The sequence below is a fragment of the Notolepis coatsorum genome (assembly GCF_963971535.1).
Source record: "Notolepis coatsorum genome assembly, chromosome: 1".
Taxonomy (NCBI): Eukaryota; Metazoa; Chordata; class Actinopteri; order Aulopiformes; family Paralepididae; genus Notolepis; species Notolepis coatsorum.
This window is the reverse complement of record NC_140165.1, coordinates 164,059,726-164,085,080: the sequence shown is the minus strand read 5'-3', so window position 1 is coordinate 164,085,080 and position 25,355 is coordinate 164,059,726. Positions and strand designations below refer to the sequence as shown.

General features: G+C 41.9%; 1 protein-coding gene across 1 annotated transcript in view; it reads right to left on the bottom strand.

The window, feature by feature from the left end:
- The window catches only part of LOC311223399 (glypican-6-like), a gene marked incomplete at its 3' end in the record, with an annotated part of 851,697 nt that overhangs the window by 739,514 nt on the left and 86,828 nt on the right, over positions 1 to 25,355 (bottom strand). The window lies entirely within an intron of this gene.

Genomic DNA, 25,355 nt, shown 5'->3' with positions numbered 1-25,355 from the left:
GAGATGGAGAGGGAGAGGGAGAGGAGAGTGAGAGAGAGGGAGTGGGAGAAAGAGATATAGACAGAAAGTGAGAGGGAGATATTAAGGGGGGAAGAGGGAGAGATAGAGAGTGTGTGTGAGGGAGAGACAGAGCGAGAGAGAGAGAGAGAGAGAGAGAGAGAGAGAGAGAGAGAGAGAGGAGAGAGAGAGAGAGAGAGAGAGAGAGAGAGAGAGAGAGAGAGAGATAAAAGAGAGAGAGAGAGAGAGAGAGAGAGAGAGAGGGAGATTGAGGGAGAGAAAGAGAGAGGGATAGATGCTGTTAATATGCATCACCAGTGAAGCTCTGCGCTGCCATAGGGTTGTGTTAAATTGTGGGTTTTGATGAAGGCTCTCTGTGGTTTTGGTATTTCCATCACAAACACTATCAACGAGGGACAGACTGTAACAAACACAGAGGGTGCACATGTGTCAGCAAATTGTGCTCATGTGAAACTGAGTGTAATTTGCTGCAGATTGGTGCAGGACTTAAAATATATCCTAGGCAGGATTCTAACAGTAACGTTGCCAAAGAACGGTGAGAATAGCAACCCGAATGATAGAATCTTTATCCATATGAATTAGTAATGTAGCCTGATCATCTCCTCCCTGCAGAGACAACTAGAGTCAATTGTCTCTCTTGCTCTAGTGTCAGGTTGAAACATTCCTAAGAACATTGTTCATTTTAGATGACGTCTGACCTCGCCTGGGGTGTTCACTAGATCTTCATGTTACAGCTACACATAGAATAATAAAAGACAGCAGATGAGTCAAACAATTAACTTGTAGACCTATGCTACCCTTGTCTCAGCACTAAGATCTAAAGGTTCAACTTCTAAAATAATAGCTGTTTTATTTTTTCAACAGTAGCATAGTCCAGTATAAGATCAGCACTGTAGAAAGACAAGACTATATGTCTTTCAGGGGAGTCATCGGCAGGTGTAGCTAGATTGAGTAGATCCTCAGGTCGCTTAATAGTTGAGTTGGGTGTCACTTACTCACGTTGATTTGTTGGTGGTTATGTCAGAACAAGCCGTATTATTGTAAAATGTTCACAAGAAGTGGCGGCTATGTGGCGTAGTGGGCAAGGCGCTCACCACGAATGACGGAGACGCTGGGCTTGCCTGTTCGAGCCCAGCGCTCCACATTGCTTTCAGTTTAGCTGGTCGTTCATACTAATACACATTGGCCGTATTAGGGGGTGGGAAACTGATGGGTGGGGATCGGGCGTTGTGGACAGCGACTCCTACAGGTCGGTTGGTGCGTCTGCGCAGTAGAATCAGGAAGTGTCGGGGGCATCGTGAGCCTCCCACGCGTTACTCCTCGCGACTGAAAGATCGAGCTGCGCAGGTGAAAAGATGCGACTGCTGTTACCTCAAGTACCGGAGGGGACTTGTGCTATGTATGACTTAGTCCACATTGCAGCCGGCTTGTGGGAGGCAAGAAACAGCGTTCGTGACAGGGGAGGGTTGAATTGGATGATACGAAATTGGGATGGGAGAAAATATAGAAAATGGGAGAAAAAGTGGATAAAAAAAAAAAAAATCACAAGAAGTGGTAAAAAAAATTCATGATCATTGAGGAAAGTAGTTTGTGTAATTTATTTTATACGCATCACTGGCCTACAAGCTTATTTCTGTCTGTGTTCCCTCTCCAGTGCCTGTGGAGGCATAACTGACGAGGAATTAGCTAAACAATTATTAGGATTTTGGAGCTGATGGGAGTTGTAACGTGAACGTTGGATCAAATTCAACTATAAAAGCAATGTCATCCTTGGGGTGGTTTATAACTAATATGTTTGTTGTTGTTTCTATGGTAACAATATATTAATGAATGCATTTACACTCATAGGATACTTTAAACTCATGACTCATTATATCCCCAAAATTACTTGTGAATTGGCTTACAATTATATATTAATATAATATATATATTAATGCACCTAGAGTTTATACTGAAGTCTGTTTTGTTTGTTGGGAAGTCTGCGTTTAGCTTCTGTGCTCCTGACACGTGGAATATCATACAACACACTATAAAACTCAATACTTTGATATCCTTTGGTCAGATTAAATCCTTAATCTCCAATCATTCCACCACAATCTGTAATTGTTTGAATTTATTGTGATTGTGATTGATTATGATTGCACTTATTGTATATTGTAATGTTTAGTGTATATTTATTGTATCTATCATGCATTTATTATTATGTTTGTATGATCAACGTCATTGGAAAGTAGTGGCGTGCCGTCAATACATTTTCAGTTGAAATAAAGATTGAATGAATGAACTAATGAATGAATGAATGAATGAATCCCAGATAGCAAAAGACATTAATTCAATGTTGGATTTTGGTCAGATTGATTATTTTTGGTTGAGGTTGAAAAAGCTATGTTGATTCAATGTTTAATTACAGATACCATTTCAACATTTGAAAAACTGTCGTTGAATCTATTTGGTATAGATGATTGTTTTTCAATGTTGAAATCCCCAACATTAAAATGACATGGTTACAACGTGTAGTGCTGATATTGCACCCTCCCTCCCCTCTCCCCTCCCCTCCTCCCCCTCCCCTTCGAGAGGGTAGTCGTAAGCAACTCACGAGACCACTGAAAAAACGGGAAAGAGCAGGTCTTTGAATTTACATCAATACAGTTAGTGCATGCAACAAATTCATTTATAATCCTTTTGTGATCATGTTTTAATCAAGTAAACGTCCGTTGTTTATGGAGAATGTTGAATTTACTGGTTTATCTCGCGTTGATTGAAAACTGAGATCAGTTTAGTTGAGTTGGGTCACCAAACGGAAATAGTCTTCGACCGCCAGAAAGTGTGTCCGACTCGTTGAGAGAAGAAAGATACAAGAACAGATAGAAGAGAGAAGAAACAACTTGCCCCGAATTGAAAGTAAGTTCATCAAATTGATTTATGTTGGTGTTCAAGTGGGTGACATTCCCTCTAACGTTATATTGCTGTTTTCGTTAACCATTTCAAAAGTCTTGGTGTCTCTTGTCAATGCTAACTTGGCTAACTTTAGTCCCGAAAGGGGCTACTAACGTTAGCTAGTTTGAGGTTCATTGCCTGGGTCCAGTTACTTGTGGAAATTATATGTAATGATTTTACAATTCTGTCTATCAGACAAGCGTTGGGTTAGCCACTGGCTAGCTACACAGCATAAATGTTTGGACACCTCGCATTAGCTACAATAGACGAGCTAGCTAACGTTAGTTAGTGCCGCTAGCTAACGTTAGTCAGTGCCGCTAGCTAATGTTAGTTAGTGCCGCTAGCTAACGTTAGTTAGTGCCGCTAGCTAACGTTAGTTAGTGCCGCTAGCTAATGTTAGTTAGTGCCGCTAGCTAACGTTAGTTAGTGCCGCTAGCTAATGTTAGTGCATGAGAGCTTTACAAGAATTTCGTTCCTCTGTCAATAAATCCAAACATATCAGTCAGGTTATGTGTTCAAAAGTTACAGTGCACTGTAACAGTGTAGCATTCATTGTTCATGTTTTGTGTTCTCTCATTTTAGGCTTGGTGGAAGCTTCTTGGCACAGTTGGAGTCAATGGACCCCTGCAATGATGGTAAGTTTATTTATGTATTTATATTATATAAATTATAATAATAATTTCTTTTTTTTACAGCTACATACTGTTTTATATACTGTTTTTTTAGTAATAACTAGAAAGTAATGGTATGTATTCAACAACAGGTGATTGTATAGATTAGTATTAGTATCATTAATTGACAACTATGCTCAATGAGTTCACCCACGGAACGGTTGTTGGGACATTGGTTCCGCACGGACGTTATACGTTGTTACACTTACTACCCAGTTGCTCCGGTTCAGTTAGCTAGTAGCAGAGGCTCTGGCTAGTAGTAACGTTTCTGTTGTGATTTTCGATGCAAAATAAATATTCAACATTCTCTTTTGAGACTCCGCCTCAGACTCTTATCCTTTGGCACCTGGAACTTGCTGTACCTTGCTTGCAGGTCTGCAGCCATTATTGCTGGATTATGAATAGCACCAACTTTAGCCAAGGTACCGTTATCAAGCTAAGCTAGCTGACCTAGCTCGTCTTCCCCGCAAGGTTTTCACATTGACATTTGATAACGTTAGTCAGCTAACGCTAGTCAGTAGCTATTTGACTTAAATACGATTCACAGTGGGTGCATTATTGTTGATAGACGGCCAGTGTCAGGTCCTGGAAAAAGGACATGCGATCATCTGATTTGATGTAACGTTAAAGCGGATGTTGTTCCAACTAGCTAGCTTTTCAGCTGTTAATGCTACAGTATAATAACACCAGCAAGCGAAACACATCCGAGCTCCCTGTCACACCACTCTGTCGGGACAATGGAATTTAAGAAAGTGTATCTGCTGTTAAAATGACAAACAGCATCACAATTTAAAACGTGTTCATTTTATAATCCTCACTCTCCACAGGAGATAGATGACGTCATATGGGATAGGAGGCTAGACTTCCGGCGTACTCGCAGATACCGATACCAGCATTTTAGGCTGTATCGGAGGCATTTCCGATACTGGTATCGGTATCGGAACAACTCTACTCATTGACAACTACTTTGATGGTGCTTATTTGCCTTATTTAGTTAATTCTGTCACTCTTTCTCTACGAATGCCAATGTATAACTCCAGCCCCTACCACACTGTGCCATCAGAGCAATGAATTGTATGCATTTCTCATCTTAAATGTTGTTTTTTGGGCAAAATTCCATAATTCATGTTCAATGTAAACAATGATGTGTGTCCTTTCTCTTTCTATTAGACTTCGATGCCAACTACGCACATGGCTCCAGATCAGCTGACTTCAGATCACATGGCCTGTGTAAAGATGCCTATATTCCACTTTACCCCCTGCCTCCCCTATACACAATGACCTAATGTGCAATGCTGATGCCATGTTGTTGATTTCTTCAGGTTCAGCTCCTGAAACACCACAGGGATTGTCTGAAAAGGTGGCATGTTCCTTTAACCCTGCAAGGCCCACAGTTGCACATGTCTAACATTTGTATTTGATCAAAAAAGGGTATAAATCATTTGTTTTCCTGTTCTTTTTTCACCTAAACATCATTGGATCCTATTGTTTAGTCTTGCAATGCCATTGGTCAGGATATTTGCATATAAGTACCCCCCACAGAGGCAGGAAACTTCACAACTTCAAAATCCTCTCACCTCTCACACCTCTCTTTTTCACTCGACGGGATTCCTCACAAAGAAAGTAAGTAAAATGCCTGTAATAACAAGGCTTTTACACGTTTTGATAGAAGAGTGCCTTGGACCTTTCTTTCCTTTTTGAACGTCTGTATTCCCTTATTATTATTATTATTATTATTATTATTATTATTATTATTATTATTATTATTATTATTATTATTATTATTATTATTATTATTATTATTATTAATGAGACGATGAGCTGTATGTGTGTGTCACTGGAATTTCCACAAGGGGATTAATAAAGGAATATCTTATCTTTATCTTATCTTAAAAAGCACCTTCATCACACTTCTTCATCATCGTCATCACCTTCATCACTCTTATTCAAACGTCCGAGCACTCCAAAACCTTTTGTGTTTTCACTCGTGTTGTCACTGACTCATAACTGAATGGCACAGTGTAATATATGGTCCATAGTAGAGACTGGGCCCTCATTTATCAACAATTATTAGAAAGTGTTCTATTTTCGTACGTAAGCACAGAATTTAGAATGTGTGTACGCACAGAAATATTTGGATTTATCAACCGTGCGTACACAGGTCCTACGCACACTCCGTGTTGATAAATACCTCTTTGTTCTACCGTCAATGCTCGTGCATGATTATCCATATATGGTAATGAAATACCCCCCATGGGATGTGAAATAATGGACTGACCCGAGCGAACTCTGAGAAACTCCACGAGAGATTGTTCACTGAGGCGCTGTTGAACTAAGAAGACACAACCCGTGTTATGGGATCAATAAAAGGCTGGCGGACTTGTACATGGTGATGTCAGATATCAACGGCTCCCTAAGACCATTGCTGCAATTCTGCCTGGACAGCTCAAAATACTAATGAAGTCCGTTCGTTAACCACAGTTTGGCGTTGGTGTGTCATTATTATAACCATGCTGGAATATGAATGCCTTTATTCGTGTAGTTCGATTGGCTACCGGGTATAATATGATTTGTAGAGGCATATGATACAATCTATTTTGTTGTCGGTATTAGGTAGCCTATATGAATTACATATAATAGCAGCCATAGCCTACATTATGCAACAGTAACTTGCGCATATATAATAGCACATGGCACAGCCCTGCGAACCCTGCACAACAGTAAACTAACTTGATCATTAATCTAGCTGTTGTATCTTTACGCTTATGAAAACATTAAATGATATGTATAGGCTATAGGCGGTCGCTTTGCATTAATAGCCTATATTCTCAAATGGCATTTAATGGCTATCCGACTCCTCGCTATCCTCGCTGACGGACCAGTATACCTTATATCATATCATATTCCTATATGTCTCCCAGGAAACGTGGGGCTCTGGCGAATAAAGGTTGGGAAGACCCTGCTATGATAGCCCATCCTTTATAATGACTGTTATAGGCTATTTCATTTACAGTTTACTCTATCAGCCTACCCAGCATGTAATACGTTCTTTGTTAGAACTCAACTCGTTATTATTTTGCGCATAGATTGCAGAAATACGGGAACATTTTGATTTATATTTAAGCGGCCTCTAGTTAATATTATGTTCTCTCTGCAAATAGACTGCCATATATATATCTGAAAACAGCTCCCCACGGAGCGCAGTCAGCGCACCCTGTAGTATTCAGATAACGCTATATAGATAAACCATGCATGCTGCATTCATTCGGAAAGAAAGAACAATAATTACAATAACAATAATTACACTACTGTCGCTATTTTACAATTAACTATATTGAATTACGGGTCATACAGAACACGTCAGTGTTGAAACTAATGCATGAAAGTCCGTCTCATGAGGCAGTATTCATATTCTACCGCTTGGTCACATGCATGCACGGTCTGAGCTCAACATCTCAAGCACACGTTCATTTAGATCAATCCCACACTTTGCATAGAAATTATCGTACACACGGTTTACACACATATCTGTGCGTACGCAGCATTGATAAATGAGGGCCCAGGTTACAGCACAGGTAGCAGCATGTTCTCTGACCTGCCCTCACACACTTATCTTGTGTTAATCAATACAATAGTGCCTGATATGCATAGATATACGGTAGCAACGAGGATGCAGAAAGACTGCGTGTAATTTCTGACACTCCGAATCGTGCTTAATCCTTAATCAGTCCACTGAGGGGCCGGTTCACCAAGCGGCAGTAGTGAGGTCCACTATCAACATTTCAATGCAAATCCCCTGTGTAACGCAACCTGGCCAAAGGCCTTCAGCAACAAGAAGTGCTGAAACCGATTGTTTGGTATAACTCCTTTCATGCACCGCAATTACACCTCTACAGAGCTGTAAGCGAACTTCCAAGTAGGCTACAGCCCCCCCCCCCCTCCCCTGAACCGTAAATACTCAAAAGTGTCTCAAATTATTTCGAATGTAAAATACTACGGATGTCATTACTTCCTCGCCGTGATCCTTTTAGCAGATGTAGCGGTGGCTACAGAGTAGTTGTTTAACGCTGATTCAGCTGTGCTGTGAAATTTAATTCTGGACCTTTTACTTACAGCAGGACGTGCTCCTCAGTGGACGCATACTGTACATCTTTCAACCGTGTGTTTGTATGACAACCTAGTGTATGGGCTGTAAGTGTAATGTGTAATATTCATTACACATAAAGAATGCATTAATCATAATGGTGTTACCCGAGATTTCTCCACTACAGAGAGCAGTGGCGGCCGCTGGGTACTTCGCCACTAGGGGCGCTATACCAAATATTTTGCAAACATGTACAGTACAGTACTGTACCACGCAAGACTCATGGCAAGACGTGAGCGATTCGACTCACGCTCACGGCAATGAATCGGCTCTTATGAACGAGTCGCTCAGCTGTTACTACAACAACACACAACCAGTCAAATAAAGTATAGTCTAGACTCTAATTCACAACTTGAAACACAATATAAATAGAAAAGTTAGAAACAAAACTCGCCCGTCTCCAAACACAGGCAGATCTCTCCCTATCTCCTTCTCTCTCTCACACACAGCGCGACGTGGAATCGATTCGTTACACAATCAGACCTATTATATACCAAGAATAACTTCAGTATGAGTACAGGGCTGTACACATATTTTGCATATTGTTAAACGAGCCAAGGCTAGCTATTAAACTATCGATATGAATCGAAAATCTGGGACCCTGATGTAAACAAGACAAACGTCTTTCTCTGGTCTGCATCCCCTTAACAATTGTGTGTATTGAGCCGTACTGTATTGTACCCATTCTGCAATCTGTTAATAAAGTTCTCATTCATTCATTCATTCAAACATAGACAATATTGAACAAGCCATAATCCACGTATTTTCAATCCGAGAGAGCTGCAGTAGTTAAATCAATGAGCCATCGATAAATAAACAATCAGCAATGTCTCGCTTCATGAATGGCCAGCAGTAGTACTGCTCCTAAAAAAACTATTTACAACCGTTAACGTTAAGCCAGTTAGCCCGCACCAGCCTAGTAGTACTACTAACGTTAGCTCCCAGAACGATAGCCAGTTAGCCCGCACCAGCCTAGTAGTACTACTAACGTTAGAGAGAGAGAGAGAGAGAGAGACTCACTGTTTAGTTGAAACGTCCAGGGCAGGAAACGTGTATAATCCGCCATATAGCTTGTTAGCCAAGTGTTAGCTCAGCTGAGCTCGTCGACGTTAGCACAACACTCAACAAGTACATTCCTTTGTCCATTTCCGCTCGAACAGACTGCAAACTACCTGGCGTTCTATCGCCATGCTCTAAGACAAACTCTAACCGTAACCAACTTTGAAAGAGTGCCTAAGCTTAACAGTCTAAAGAACTTGCAGTCACAGCACGGCACGCTCTAAGACAAACAACAGTCCTAGTACCAGGAACCAAGCTAGAAGCTAGAATTGGAACATTAGAAATTGGATTCGGCCAATCAGAGATCGTCTCTGTGAAATTCTGCCATAGAAAAAAATACTGGCGTCGGCCAATCAGAGAGCGTCTCCGCGAAATGCGGCTATGGAAATTCTCACGGAAGTTCACGCTGCTTTCTAGACCGCTTCAAATCGCGCTCGGATTCCAACATAATAGTCATATTTCAACGCACAACGCCGTATGCACTGATTGGCTGTGACGGAGACAGCGATCAAACTGTGACGCGCAGTCAGAGCGCTATCGCTTCTTGCCCGGGCGAGAAATACGAAAAAATAAAAAAAAACGTCACTTCCTGCCCATGAAAACGCTGTTTTTTTTATTTTGATAATAACGTTATATTGTGCATTGGAAATACAAACATACTTAAAATGAGTATATTTTAAAACAAAAAACAAAAAAAAAAAAAATTTCTTCTTCTCTCATTTAACAGGTGGGTCGGCGCCCTAGCGCCACCAGTGGCGAGCCGCCACTGACAGAGAGCCACGTAGGTTCTCACTGTAGGTTCATGTTTGAAGGACAGAGACATTGTTACTTTTAGAAGTGTATGGAAATGCCAACTGTGTCAACAAGACTGAAGGGACACCTATAATTAGGGCTGGGCGATTCTTGCTCAAATGTGAATCACAATTTTTCTCTCTAAGAATTGAGATCACGATTCTTATTTTTTCAATAAAATCAGTTATTGCACTCTACAGACAACATAACATATCCAAGTGCTTGACTTAAACTTAAACGTCTCTTTTAACATACAAAATAACTCAAGTCAGAATCGTCATCATTTAAAAAAGTTAAGTAAAAAGTAAAAAAAATAATAATAATAAAAAATAAATTATTAAAAAGAAGTCGTCATAAATTTGGAAATGAGATTGCATAGGTCTATGAATCGAGATCCCAATTTTATTTAGATTAATCGCCCAGCCCTACCTATAATATAAACAATTAGGTTTGGTAGCCAAGGTAGTTTTGGGGAGAATGTCAGATAGTAGACGGAGAGTAAAAATACTACAGTAGGAGGTACAGCATTAATACTACAGTAGGAGGTACAGCAGTAAGACTACAGTAGGAGGTACAGCATTAAGACTACAGTAGGAGGTACAGCAGTAAGACTACAGTAGGAGGTACAGCATTAAGACTACAGTAGGAGGTACAGCATTAATACTACAGTAGGAGGTACAGCATAAAGACTACAGTAGGAGGTACAGTATTAAGACTACAGTAGGAGGTACAGCATTAGGACTACAGTAGGAGGTACAGCATTAGGACTACAGTAGGAGGTACAGTATTAAGACTACAGTAGGAGGTACAGCATTAAGACTACAGTAGGAGGTACAGCATTAAGACTACAGTAGGAGGTACAGCATTAAGACTACAGTAGGAGGTACAGCATAATGACTACAGTAGGAGGTACAGCATTAAGACTACAGTAGGAGGTACAGCATTAAGACTACAGTAGGAGGTACAGCATAATGACTACAGTAGGAGGTACAGCATTAAGACTACAGTAGGAGGTACAGCATTAAGACTACAGTAGGAGGTACAGCATTACGACTACAGTAGGAGGTACAGCATTAAGAATACAGTAGGAGGTACAGCATTAAGACTACAGTAGGAGGTACACCATTAATACTACAGTAGGAGGTACAGCATTAATACTACAGTAGGAGGTACAGCATTAAGACTACAGTAGGAGGTACAGCATTAAGACTACAGTAGGAGGTACAGCATTACGAATACAGTAGGAGGTACAGCATTAATACTACAGTAGGAGGTACAGCATTAAGACTACAGTAGGAGGTACAGCATTACGACTACAGTAGGAGGTACAGCATTAAGACTACAGTAGGATGTACAGCATTAAGACTACAGTAGGAGGTACAGCATTAAGACTACAGTAGGATGTACAGCATTAATACTACAGTAGGAGGTACAGCATTATGACTACAGTAGGAGGTACACCATTAAGACTACAGTAGGAGGTACAGCATTAAGACTACAGTAGGAGGTACAGCATTAAGACTACAGTAGGAGGTACAGCATTAAGACTACAGTAGGAGGTACAGCATTAAGACTATAGTAGGAGGTACACCATTAAGACTACAGTAGGAGGTACACCATTAATACTACAGTAGGAGGTACAGCATTAAGACTACAGTAGGAGGTACAGCATTAATACTACAGTAGGAGGTACAGCATTAATACTACAGTAGGATGTACAGCATTAAGACTACAGTAGGAGGTACAGCATTAAGACTACAGTAGGAGGTACAGCATTAAGACTACAGTAGGATGTACACCATTAATACTATAGTAGGAGGTACAGCATTAATACTACAGTAGGATGTACAGCATTAAGACTACAGTAGGAGGTACAGCATTAAGACTACAGTAGGAGGTACAGCATTAAGACTACAGTAGGAGGTACAGCATTAAGACTACAGTAGGAGGTACAGCATTAATACTACAGTAGGAGGTACAGTATTAAGACTACAGTAGGAGGTACAGCATTAAGACTACAGTAGTAGGTACAGTATTAAGACTACAGTAGGAGGTACAGCATTAAGACTACAGTAGGAGGTACAGCATTAATACTACAGTAGGAGGTACACCATTAAGACTACAGTAGGAGGTACAGCATTAATACTACAGTAGGAGGTACAGCATTAAGACTACAGTAGGAGGTACAGCATTAATACTACAGTAGGAGGTACAGCATTAAGACTACAGTAGGAGGTACAGCATTAAGACTACAGTAGCAGGTACAGCATTAAGACTACATTAGGAGGTACAGCATTAATACTACAGTAGGAGGTACAGCATTAAGACTACAGTAGGAGGTACAGCATTAATACTACAGTAGGAGGTACAGCATTAAGACTACAGTAGGAGGTACAGCATTAAGACTACAGTAGGATGAACAGCATTAAGACTACAGTAGGAGGGCTACAGAGTTAAGCCCACAGTAGGATGTATAGCATTAAGAATACAGTAGGAAGTATAGCATTAAGACCAAAGTAGGAGGGGTGCAGCGTTAAGCCCACAGTAGGAGGGGTACAGCGTTAAGCCCACACTAGGAGGGCTACATAGTTAAGCCTACAGTAGGAGGGCTACAGCATTAAGCCCACAGTAGGAGGGGTACAGCGTTAAGCCCACAGTAGGAGGGGTACAGCGTTATGCCCACAGTAGGAGGGATACAACGTTAAGCCCACAGTAGGAGGGGTACAACGTTAAGCCCACAGTAGGAGGGGTACAGCGTTAAGCCCACACTAGGAGGGCTACATAGTTAAGCCTACAGTAGGAGGGCTACAGCATTAAGCCCACAGTAGGAGGGGTACAGCGTTAAGCCCACAGTAGGAGGGGTACAGCGTTATGCCCACAGTAGGAGGGATACAACGTTAAGCCCACAGTAGGAGGGGTACAGCGTTATGCCCACAGTAGGAGGGGTACAGCGTTAAGCCCACAGTAGGAGGGATACAACGTTAAGCCCACAGTAGGAGGGATACAACGTTAAGCCCACAGTAGGAGGGGTACAGCGTTAAGCCCACAGTAGGAGGGATACAACGTTAAGCCCACAGTAGGAGGGGTACAGCGTTATGCCCACAGTAGGAGGGGTACAGCGTTATGCCCACAGTAGGAGGGGTACAGCGTTAAGCCCACAGTAGGAGGGATACAACGTTAAGCCCACAGTAGGAGGGGTACAGCGTTAAGCCCACAGTAGGAGGGGTACAGCGTTAAGCCCACAGTATGAGGGCTACATAGCTAAGCCCACAGTAGGAGGTACAGCATTAAGACTACAATATGAGGGGTACAGTGTTATGCCCACAATAGAAGGGGTACAGCATTAAGCCCACAGTGGGAGGGCTACAGCGTTAAGCCCACAGTAGAAGGGGTACATCATTAAGCCCACAGTAGGAGGGGTCGAGGGGTACAGCGTTAAACCCACAGTAGGACCGGTACACCATTAAGCCCAGAGTAGGAGGGGTACAGCATTAAGCTCACAGTAGGAGGGGTACAACATTAAGACTACAGTAGGTGTACAGCATTAAGACCACAAGGGGAGGGGTGCAGAACATTATATAAATACTTGTTTTTATGTTGTTTACTACAGTATGTTTACACTGCCACACTGGAGAGTGATGCTCCATTGACCAGTTTAAATCAATTGTACTGACTCTGTAAGCTTTAAGACATACTGAACTGTTCAAGTTATTTCTTATATTTTTGCTTATACACGCATTCACTCATTCCACCATCGAGCACATCATCAGACTGCTGAAAATATGCTGGATGTGTTTTTTGGACGTAGCAGCTGACACACCTCAGACAACCCTGAGCCCGCTGTTCCTCCTCCAGTGGCCAGCATCTCTCCTGTGTTTTGTTTTCACATGAGCCCATTTCTTTTTAACTTCAGCCGCTGTGCGCTCTTCTCCTGACACCACGTTAACCTCACCTGGTATCTCGTCCCATGCCGTTTTTTCTTTGGGTGGCCTTGTATCCGTATTTACACTACCAAATAAGATGTCATGCTAATATGTCATGTTCTAAAGCAGACCTGGGCATCCGCCCGCGGGATGATTCTGACCGGCCCGCGAAAGATTACATGATAATTAGAAAAAAAGTTTTTAATTTTTATTTATTTTTCTACTTTTTTCTTTTCATGTCAACATTCACACGCACAATATACGCTTACCTAGGATTTGACTTGATTCAACAACAAAGCAGTCGGGGCAAGCCGAAAACTGTCGAAAGTGTGGTTATTTGAAGTTTCGATTTTTTTTTTCACAACTGAGGTAGGTAGATTACATTTTTAGAGACTAAAGTACAGAAAAAAGGTACCGTTGGGTACCGGTATCGATTCACAGGTACCGGTACCGTATCGGTTCAAATGTGAACGGTACCCATCCCTACTGAACACACAACTGCACTGCAGGGCAAGGGCATTTTCGCTCATGAAATGCATAGCCATGTGAAAGCCTTCATGACAATGTTGCAATTAATTTCAAGGCAGCAACAATCTCAAACACATGAAAATCCTGAAAGAAGTCAAACCATCAGCTGATCACCGGCACAGGTACTCATCCATGTTGGGAGCACTGCATGGTGAATTTTCAAGGCGTTTTCAAGATTTCAAAAAGGTTGAGGATGAAATGCAGCTGGTTTCCTCTCCCTTTACCTGCAGTGTTGATAGTTGTTCAGCTTGAACTCATTGACCTGCAGTCTGATTCACTACTGAAAGAGCACTTTAAGTCAGCATCACTGCTAGAGTTCTACTCTGCTCTCAAGGAGGAGAACTTTCCAAACATGAGGAGACATGCTTAGAAGATGTTGGTTCTCTTTGGATCCACCTACATATGTGAACAGACATTCTCAGTCATGACGTTTACCAAGTCCAGGTACAGATCCTCTCTCACTGATGAACATCTGGCAGCTGTGCTTCGCATCTCCACCTCAGACATGCAACCTGACTTTGATGGACTTGTTAAAGCTCAACAGAGACTGGCTTTCTCACACTGAATGAAAAAAAAAGAACTGAAGAACACTAAAATGTGGAAATATAACAAGTGAAATGGGACACTTGATCTTTTTTTTCTTCTTTTTTTGCACAGTTCTGAAAACATTAAATGTTTAATATAGGCATGTAAAGTAAAAAAGGCTAGAAAACTGGGACACTTTTCTTTACACAGTTCAGTGACATGTCTTGTTTATTTTGGCTATAAGATGATGTGATGTCTTTAGAAAGCTAAGAAAATCCTTGTTTCAATAGTATATGAAACTCAAAATGCCCTTTGTTATTAATGTTTAACATTTTCTTTATCATTTTGGAAATAAATTCTATTTGAATAAATGATATTTTTGAAAGCTAACCTCACCTTTTAATTGCCAAATAATAACATACACTCTTACCAGGGGTCAAAACAATGCCATTTACTGCTTTTTATATAGAAATAAAATGTATATTATGCATAATTGAGTTTGGAATTTTGGCCCGGCCCTCCAACATATTTTCAGTTGCTCATTCGGCCTCCTGGTGAAAATAATTGCCCACCCTATACCTGTATCACGCTACATTTAATACTACAACTCTGTATGCATCTGATGAGCACTATTACTCAGTAGCATACAGAATATATATTTTATACCTAGTATAATCACCTGTGCATTGCATGTTACTATTGCACTTTACTGTTACATTTGTACTCTGGTTAGATGCCAAATTTTCGTTGTAATGTACTTTTGAATCTAATCTAATCTAATTTTGATTAGTCGCTACCTGTTGAATCTGTTTGCACACCCTACTGTATGTGCATGTACCCTAAGGAGCTTCTGGGGAGTTCACACAAGATCAAGTTATATCACCTGTGGTAGTGAGCTGACCCTACATTAGCTATCCAACCAGGGAGAGGAAAACATCAAAAAACTAAATGGACACGTTGTTGACACCAGGAGCTGAAAGAAAAACCGATGCAACCATGACATGCTGTGTTCCAGGCAACGTTAACATGGTTCATGTTACAAAGACAAGAGCAAGACAGTATGAAACACACCTCTCTCCCTTGTCTTCAGGTCTACTGAGGTTGGCACGATTGTCCCTTCAAAATAAAAGCATTTTTTATATATACAATTTAAAGCTGTTGCCTTACTATGAGACCCAATACATGCACATCAGAATCAGGCCTGTACACTGCGATGATATGATCGCGAATTGCCCCTTTAATTGGCCGTTGCGATTGGTAAATATTATCTGGGGGCGGGCTTGCGAGTAGTGCTTTCAAGCCTTGCATTCGCATTTCACTCCTAAATTATCCAAGGCGTGTGATGACGCCACTCACGCGAGCTGTCAGTGCGACACAATGTCGTGGTGCTATGAAAGAATCTGTCGGCAATGAATGAACTTACTGCGATCACCGATAGCCTGAGTGAAAAAAAAGATTTGCGTGTGGAGTGAATCTAGGTCACGCTATATACTTGGTACTTGTAGTCTATCGTGCGATTAAAGACCATGTCCCTATCTGCGTAGTCTATACATCCAACACCAAATCCCATAATTCCTAGCAAAACTAAACTGAATGTGGCCTCTCTTCCTTTCAATATGGGCTATTGCATCGCCAAAGAAGCACCTCGTTTCAATACATTTAAGATACAAATTTTGCTCTGCAAGAACAACGGAGTGGATATCAGTCCATCTTATGACAACCACGTCCGATGTGGAGAGATGATAAGATGATGATGATTGACGTGATGATGTGATGATTGATTGACGGGGACACGGACACTTCTAACGTTCAGGTTCAGCCATGCATTAGGTGAGTAGTAGTAGTAGCCCACTATTAGGACGTGAAATACTGTCTACTTAAATTTATAAAATATCAACCTATCTATCTATCTATCTATCTATCTATCTATCTAATAATGAGACAATATGCAAATAAGATAATACTAATAATTGTCACGGTGTCCCCGTATATGAAATGAAAGTGGCTTGCAACTTTACTGGCTGTCACAAACTGTTTATTTCTCGTTTAGCATATTACATTCCACTTCTATAAACAATCAAAGTCCTACCGTAAGAGCCTCATACGGGTCAATTAAACCTTTTTGATTAGTCTTTCCTTCGAGCTAAGTTGGACTGAACATTTCACTGTCAAAAGCGCAAATGTAAATAAGGTTGCGTCGCAACACGGTTTTCAAAATAAAGGTCACATATACAAATACCTCTCAATTCTTACTAAAAAAAGTCCCGGATATACATAAACATTAATTGGCATAGATCTCTATAAACGGCCCAACACATTGATCACTTTAGGCACACACTGAAACCAGTAACATCACAAATATGAAGCAGGTAATTACCCATACAAATAATAAACCTTTCATGGGGTTATTTACAATAATAATTCATTTGATTTCTAAAGCACTTTTCATTGTGAAACAAATGTATGCAGAGTTTCATGTCCTCCTGATTAATGCAATGGTGTGTGTGTGTTGTGGTGATCTCATTCAAGGAGCACTACACAAGTGCGCGCACACACACACACACACACACACAGTTTGTTGTTTTTGTTCTATTAGTGATTTACACACTTTCTCGGTTGGTTCATTATAAAAGATACAAACCTGAAAACAAACGCACTTAAATGTTAAATAAAAGGACCACAGTAATGAGGCAGGAGGAACATATTTTTTTAATAATGGTAAAATTGTTATTTAAAAATGTGCCCCTAAAAAAATATTTTTGCCCCTAAATGTCTCATTTAGGGGCAAGTGTGCCCCTAGTGAAAAAGCTTAGCGTATAGCCCTGAGAATACTGTTTGAATGAGAAGAGACCAGTAAAAAAAAAATAGATAGTGTGGTATTTATAAGTTATGTAAAAAATATATATAAATACTGCCCTAAATGACCCTCGAACGGATTCATCCTACATTCACCTGCAATGTATTAACAACACAAAAGCTGCCCCCAGCTGCTGAGAAGCACTCTGGTGTGAACATGGGGATGTTCACGGAGCCATGCGTTGCCAGAGGCAGCTTCAGAGCAGTGACAAGACAGGAGTTCAGTTCAGCTCATCACGGACAATTAACCCTCTTCAACTTTTCCTTAGTTATTTGTGTGCATCAGTGACCAAGGTGAGCATCTACTTGTGCTTCTTCAACTGTAGAGTGAGTTTATTTCCTGTTAACATGCATACCTTTGTGTATTTCCCCAGTTTGTGTTTGTTAGCCAAGTTGAGTTGTCTTTTAATCGTGCTCTAGAGATTGAAGGCATTCCGGTAAATACACCTCTCCCGGAGTGTTAAGCTAGGCTAGTGGTCTGTATCCGTGTCCATTCATCCGTGCTAAGCTAAGCTAGCGTGCAGCCGGTTAGCCTTCGACTGTTCGAACCTTTTATATTTTCAATAGAAAAGTTCTACATTTTGTGGCTAAGTGGCGCAGTGGGCAAGGCGCTCGCCACTAACGCAGGAGATGCTGGGTTCGAGCCCAGCTCTCGGCGTTGCTTCCGGCTTGGCTGGTCGTTCATACTAATACAATTGGCAGTATTAGGGGGTGGGAAAGCCGGTGGGTGGGGTTCGGACATTGTGGACAGCGACTCCTACAGGTCAGTTGGTGCGCCTGTACAGCAGAATCAGGAAGTATCGGGGGCAGCGTGAGCCTCCCACGCGTTACTCCTCGCCACTGAGAGATCGCGCTGTGCAGGTGAAAAGATGCGACGGCTGCCTCCTCGTGTACCGGAGGGGACACGTGATGCAAGGCTTCGTCCACATTGCAGCCGACCAGTGGGAGGCATGGTCTAACAACGTTCGAGATAGGGAAGGGTAGAATTGGATAATACGAAATTGGGATGGGAGAAAAACATTTAAAATGGGGAGAAAAAGTTGATCAAAAAAAGAAAATTCGAAATTCTATTGAAAAGCAACAGCCGTACTCTGCATACATGAGGCTGAAATCTACTGAATATAAATACAAGGGAATAGTTATGGTGCCCTCCAGAAGTAAAGTCAATAAGAGACACAATATACAACATGGAGATGGAGCACAGGCGGACATTGAGCCATGCGACGGCCGCACCTGCTGCTGTTTCTAGTGGCACTAACCCTCAGCTAAGAAATCTGCCGCCAAGCACAGCACAGACATAGATATGTCACACATAGTTGAGCCAGAGTATGAATTTGTATAGGCATTCCTCTATGGACAAATGCAGAGGCCTCAGAGCTGCAGTGGACTATCCAGAAGGTCCTTTCAGAGCACATCACAAAAGCCCTGGAGGCCACTGTCCTTAATGAAACCTGCCCTGCGGTGCCTCTACCGCTATGTGGGGGGACATTCCTTTTCCCCTTTCCTAAGAGCATTCAGTGATCACAGGCACAACAATGACCCCATAGGCCACATCCGGTGCAATTGGCATTTGGAGAGGAGTGTAACAGGACCCTGTGAGGTTGTGAGGAAAGAGACCCCAGAAGATAAAGCATTTCTCAGGGCAGAGACAATAACAAAGAGACGAGCCGGAGTTCTGGGACTCATTTGTCTTGTGTTGTAAATGCACCTTTTCTTCACAGCAATGCACCCCCGCCCCCTAGTTTCAGCTTGTGTTGAGAGGGAGGAGCCACTGCACGTCTCTCCAGCTACTTTGAAACGTCTTTGGTAAGTTGTAGAAGATGATAAACGGGCAGCCTTTTGGTCGAGAAGAAAGATAAAGCAAATTCAGTCGTTGTTGATTTCAATATCAATCAAAATAATCACATGATTAGGATTTTTGCCATAATCGAGCAGCCCTAGTACATAGTCTGGTTAGAAAGACAAAACAAGAAAACTCACCACGATATATACAAATCCAGTTCCAACCATGAAGGGCCCAACCCATGGCTTTTCATCAATTAGTACTACTAGGTAACGCTTGTTACTTTGTACTGGATCATGGTACAGTACTTATGCCACTGCTGCCTACATGAGCTGCCACCAAGGACTACTGTTTACGTGGCAAATTGTGGTCACTCACTCACTACTAGTCTATTTCTCTGGGAAAAGACGAACAGCAAAGAGACGACCCAGAGTTGTGGGACGGCGGCGGGTCAGGTTTGTTCCAGCCGAGCACCGAGGAGCAGGTGAGACTGCATGAATGCAAACCGCTGAAACTCTTAGCAGTGGGTACAGCCTTTATAGGGCAAAGCGGTCTAATATGTTTATACGGTTACGCAGGCCCTGACTGGCCATCGGGAGCACCAGGAGTTTCCCCGGTGGCCTGGCCTGCACAGATACAAAAAATAATAATAATTATATAAAATTATTGCCAGGCCATTGTTTCTAGTTGTGGCGGTGGCGGCGCGATAGTTAGATAACCTAGGTGCGTGGGGAACAACCAGGATTTCACTGTCTGCGACAGAGTTGGAGAACTATCTCTGTCTCTCGCGGATCACACACACACACAAATGGAGCCGTGCTGCCGCTTGTGATTGGTGGAGGCGGGACCAGGCGATACAACAAGTCAAGTCAAGTCAAGTCAAGAGTTTTATTTGTCACGGCATACAAGTATACAATGACATGCGGGTGGTCTTGCCCGCAACGATGTGCAATACAGTAGTACAACATATAATAGAATCCAATAAAACAACATTGTGCAATAAACAGGTAACATAGTGGGGCATCTCGGTATCTGTACATAAGTTATTTACAGAGCATGGAGGACATGCTAGGTCCTTTGGTAGTGCAATGCACTGTTACTGTTGCTATACTATTTTTTAAAGTGACCTTTCCTTTGTGGCCATAAGTGTGGGCGTGTGCAGCATGAGTGTGTGTTTGCTCATGTTAAAGTGGCTGCTAGTGTGCGAGCGTGTACATTTACATTTACATTTAGTCATTTAGCTGACGCTTTTATCCAAAGCGACTTACAAGTTCTGTACGACAAGCCATCAGGAAGAGCACAACTCTATCAGCTGAGTAACAATGTTCATCAAAGTGTTGAGTGCTACAGTGTAGGTTAGTTTATTAGGACAAGTGCATGACAGTATGGTTAGTTAGGGTTAGATTTTTTTCTTTTTCTTTTTTTTTTGTACAGTGTGCGTGTCGTGTGTGTGCTCATGTGTGCTTGTGTGTGGAGAGTTCAGTGTTCTGTGGCACTCAGTGTTCAGTGTTCAAGGCTCTGATGGCCTGGGGGAAGAAGCTATGGAGCCGAAGCCTCTCTGTCCTAGTAGCTGGGGTTTGCAGGCGTCTCAGGCTCAGCAGCTGGAACAGGCTGTTGTTGGGGTGGTGAGGGTCTTTCATTATTCTGCAGGCTCTGGATTTGCACCTCTTGTTGTATAGAACCTGCAGGGGAGGTAGTGCAATACCCGTGGTACGCTCGGCTGAGCGCACCACTCTCTGTAGGGCCTTCTTGTCCTGTGCCGTGCTGTTTCCATACCAGGCAGTGATGTTTCCAGTCAAGATGCTCTCTACAGCTCCGGAGTAGAAGGACTGGAGTATCTTCCCAGATACTCTGAACTTCCTTAACTGTCTCAGGTGGTAGAGGCGCTGCTTCGCCTTTTTTGTGTGTTGACATTGTCAGATCATCTGAGATGTGGACCCCCAGGTACATAAAGCTGCTCACCCTGTCCACGGTAGCCCCGTTTATCCTCAGTGGTGTGTGTGTCCCCTGCTGTCCTCTCCTATAATCCACGATCAGCTCCTTGGTTTTACCAATGTTCAGGAGCAGGCTGTTGTCCTGGCACCAGCGTTCCAGTACCTCAACCTCCTCCCGGTAGGCCTTCTCGTCGTTGTCCGAGATCAGCCCCACCACCACCGTGTCGTCTGCAAACTTCACTATGGAGTTGGAGCTGAACTTGGCCACACAATCATGTGTGTAGAGTGAGTACAGCAGGGGGCTCAGAACACAGCCCTGGGGGGACCCGATGCTCAGGGTGATGGTGTTGGAGGTCTGACAACTGATTGACAGCGGAGGCAGAGAATGGAATGGCAGATGGCATTCTGCAGAATAACAGCCAGGCAGTGAGCCAGGTAGTGAGGGACTCGGGAGAGATACGTGAAAGTCAATTAACGTTGATGTCAAGATGGACAGTGGAAGAAAGAGAAAGGGTGGAGGAGAGAGGGATAAAACAAAGAAAAATAAAGGCCCTTACAGGAGATGCTGCTAAATCCGGCAACATTTATCAAATGTTTTCTTGCACCAAGGTCAAGGAACCAGCAGGTTAGTCAGTGATAAAAATAAACATGTGGATGTTAACTAGCTAACATTACCATGCAATGCATCATCTCCCCTGTCAAAAGCCCAATATTAAATCTGCCAAGAAACAAATAAATAATTTAACCCTTGTGTCTGAAAACTAAAGTGTTATACTCTTACCATATTAGGGGACTAAATTGAAAAACGCCACAAAAAGATTATATGTTGAAATAATTTCCCACTTTCTTTTCCATAAATATTTTATTCAACTTCAGATTAAAAATGAAATACTCCCACTTTTCTGAAAGGAGTTGTTAAATCTGACATTACAAAAAACAATATGTGGTGGTTATGATCGGGGCTGAAGTTGAATATCCATTTTATGAAAGAGAAAGTAAAAAAAATTCCAAGATAATTAAAAGATTACACACCTTTGCCACATATCAACATAACATATATTGGCTACAAACATAATCACTGCAAAGTTATCAAAGAAATAAGAATCTGATCAGACACAAGGGTTAAGTTGTTGTTCCCTTTCTAATTTCCTCAAAAACATCTAGTTAATGTGATCAATATTACATGAAAATTTCAGTCAGTGAGCTCATACTTTGAGCTAATTTTAAAGTTAAAATGATTGAGACAACGCAATCTTCTGTCTTCGTTGTGCATGCATGCGTGTGCTCACCACACATGTGTCACTATTCTGGCAGTGGCTACTGTTATTATAGTATTGTAATGAAAGGTCTGTTATTTAATGTTTGTGTAAAGGGCTATTTTAACTGTTGACCAGGGTAGTGCATCAGTAACATGAATATGGTATTGTGCTCTTGCTCTGTTTGAATAGGTGGAGAGAGTGGTTAACTGTATTATAATAGTAAATAGAAAAATATGTTGTGCTCTTGCTTTTTTCTTTTTGAAGGTGGAGAGAGTAGCATTGCTAGTGCCACAACAGTTTTATTTGAGGTTCATAACAGTACATTGTACTAAGCAATTGTTGGCTCATTAGTTTGTGATTCACATGCACTAGAATTCACCAGAATGCAGGAAATTAAGTCTTTGTAACTAAAATGTTCCTGGTGGGGGACCCCCAGACCCCCCGGCTTAAAAAGTGGCCTGACTGGGGCTATATTTCGCGCTATATCTCCCGGTATGAATTATTTCCCGAGTCCGGCCCTGCGGTTACGGATACGTAACAAGATATTGTCCAGTGAAAATGAAGTGAAAATATACAGCCTTGGACTTTCCTGAGCCAGCGAACACTCTCCGGCGTTCTTGGGAGATGCAGATTAATTAATCATCACGAACACACTCTGTCACGCTGGGATTGGTTTTGCTTGTGGAGGAATGAGCTCATGTGAAAGAAGTGAGTAAAGTGGTGACTGTAAAAAACATTGGGGTGTTACAATCACAGCCAGGACCTCTCTCTCTCTCTCCTGCTGCTTCCACACCCTTATATGGGCACCTTCCTATCCCTGCTTCCACACGCTGTCACCCAGGATCAGTCTACACACCTGAGACTCGTCAGATCATCACCAGCCCTGTTATGAGACCTGCGTTTCCTGCCACTCCTCGTCCGAGTGTTGCTACACCTACCTTGGTACGAGGACGTAACCTACTTGCTTCTCTGTCTGTATCCTTGCCATGTCCTAACCCTGTCCCCCTGTGCCCAGGACCGCCTACCGCCCGGTCTACGATGTGTTCCTGAGACACCACCAGCCAGGACGTTTCCTGAGAATCACGAGGAGTGACCCTGCTCGCACCTGTCGCACATTCTGATCATTTTACCCTGTCTGCTTGGTACCTATACAATACAACAACCTAAAGCGCCTCATTCTCCTCTCCCCTGTGTTCTGCTCTTGGGCTCAAGTTGACGCTACCCTAACATGGGGAGGTTATAATACAGGATTCTGATTACATACAATTTCACTTTGAATACATTTTAAGTGGTTTGGGGGACAAAGTGACAACCCTAATGCAGAGTCCTTATTGCTGAGCTAATTCAAAAAATAATAAAATAAATATTTTAAAAGGAAAATAAAAAAAAATGTGTGTCTGACTGCCATCTCAAATCACCCTCACCAAGTTTCAAGGCCCACCTGTATGCCTTTCCTTAAAATACAACCGCCATACAAAAACAGTAAATAGGAAAATTAAATTAAATTACACAGGTAAAAATTACTCCTCCGTGGTTAAAGGGAGCAATGCAATGTTGGTGTCTCTCTCCACCACATATTACAGTATGAGGAATGACCCCCCCCAGGCCAAGTGTAGATTATAACTATAGAACATAGTGTTGTTGTCATTTTGGAGGGGAACAAACCTTGGAAGTTCCCACTTCTTTTTTCATACCTCTGGTGAAAATGAACGGCACTTTCCTTACCTGTTTACCAGTAATTGTGTCCTTTAAACGTGCAGGTGGCACAAAAGGGAAAAATTACATTTAAAAGGATTATGTTTTGTTGAAAGGGATTATTTACTTTAGTAAAACCTGTCAAGTTCCAGCAGTCTTGCCTTGGGTAGGTAAATGCATCTACAAGTATGGTGACAGCAGACGACAGCAGTGGTTGCTACAGTAGCTTACTTAGTCTTATCCCTTAGATGGGGTTCTACTGAGGCCAGGGTCTGCTTATACATGAGGGAAGGTGTCTGACTGACTCCCTGGAGGTTTGCCACAACCATTTGCCAGAATCTCCTTTTCCCAGAGAAGTCAAGAGTTTTATTTGTCACGGCATACAAGTATACAATGAAATGCGGGGATATAGAAGAAAGCCCCAATGAAAAATAAGCAACATTAAAAACTCTCCCAAATCCAAAGACTAGAGCACCAAACGTGTGATATATACAGTCTGAAGCTACTCTGTTTCTTATCTCAACACAAATACAAGAAATTACCTTTAGACGCCACGTTGACCAACATTATCCTTAATAGATGCCAAAGCGGTCTTGCCTATAGCTTTAAATAGCTACTGTGTTACAGGGATCCAGTTTTCTCTTGGAATACTTAATTTAAGTTCCTCTATTTTTCATACACTATTTTGTCTTTTCAGATGTACACATTTGTATCACAAAACTCAGTGCATGACTATGAATGAGCGGGGCTGGCCGACTCACTCTGTGCCCTCTGACCTGCCTTTCAAAGCCCACAGCTAGGAGGACAGCCTCTCAAATCGAACACATGACTGCGCTTAACCGCTTACAGTATGTACAAAACATTGTATTTGTTGTAGCTACTGTACCTTAGTCGTGGAAACTCAACAAGAAAAAATAAATATATATATATATATTTGCACCAGCTGTCCCTGGATCCTCACTTGCCTACAACAGGGCAAGGGGGTTGAGACATATTATTATTGAAAAACGATTTGATGACTGCACGCTTCATTTTGAAAGTGTCTCCACTCTGCACAGAGAGAGAGAGAGAGAGAGAGAGAGAGAGAGAGAGAGAGAGAGAGAGAGAGAGAAATAGAAATAGAGAGAAATAGAGAGAGAGACAGCTTGGACTTTGGAAGGGCAGAAAGTGGTGCACCAAAGTACGTACAAATACATTTATTTTATTGAAAAAAAAAACGTACAGATGTGTT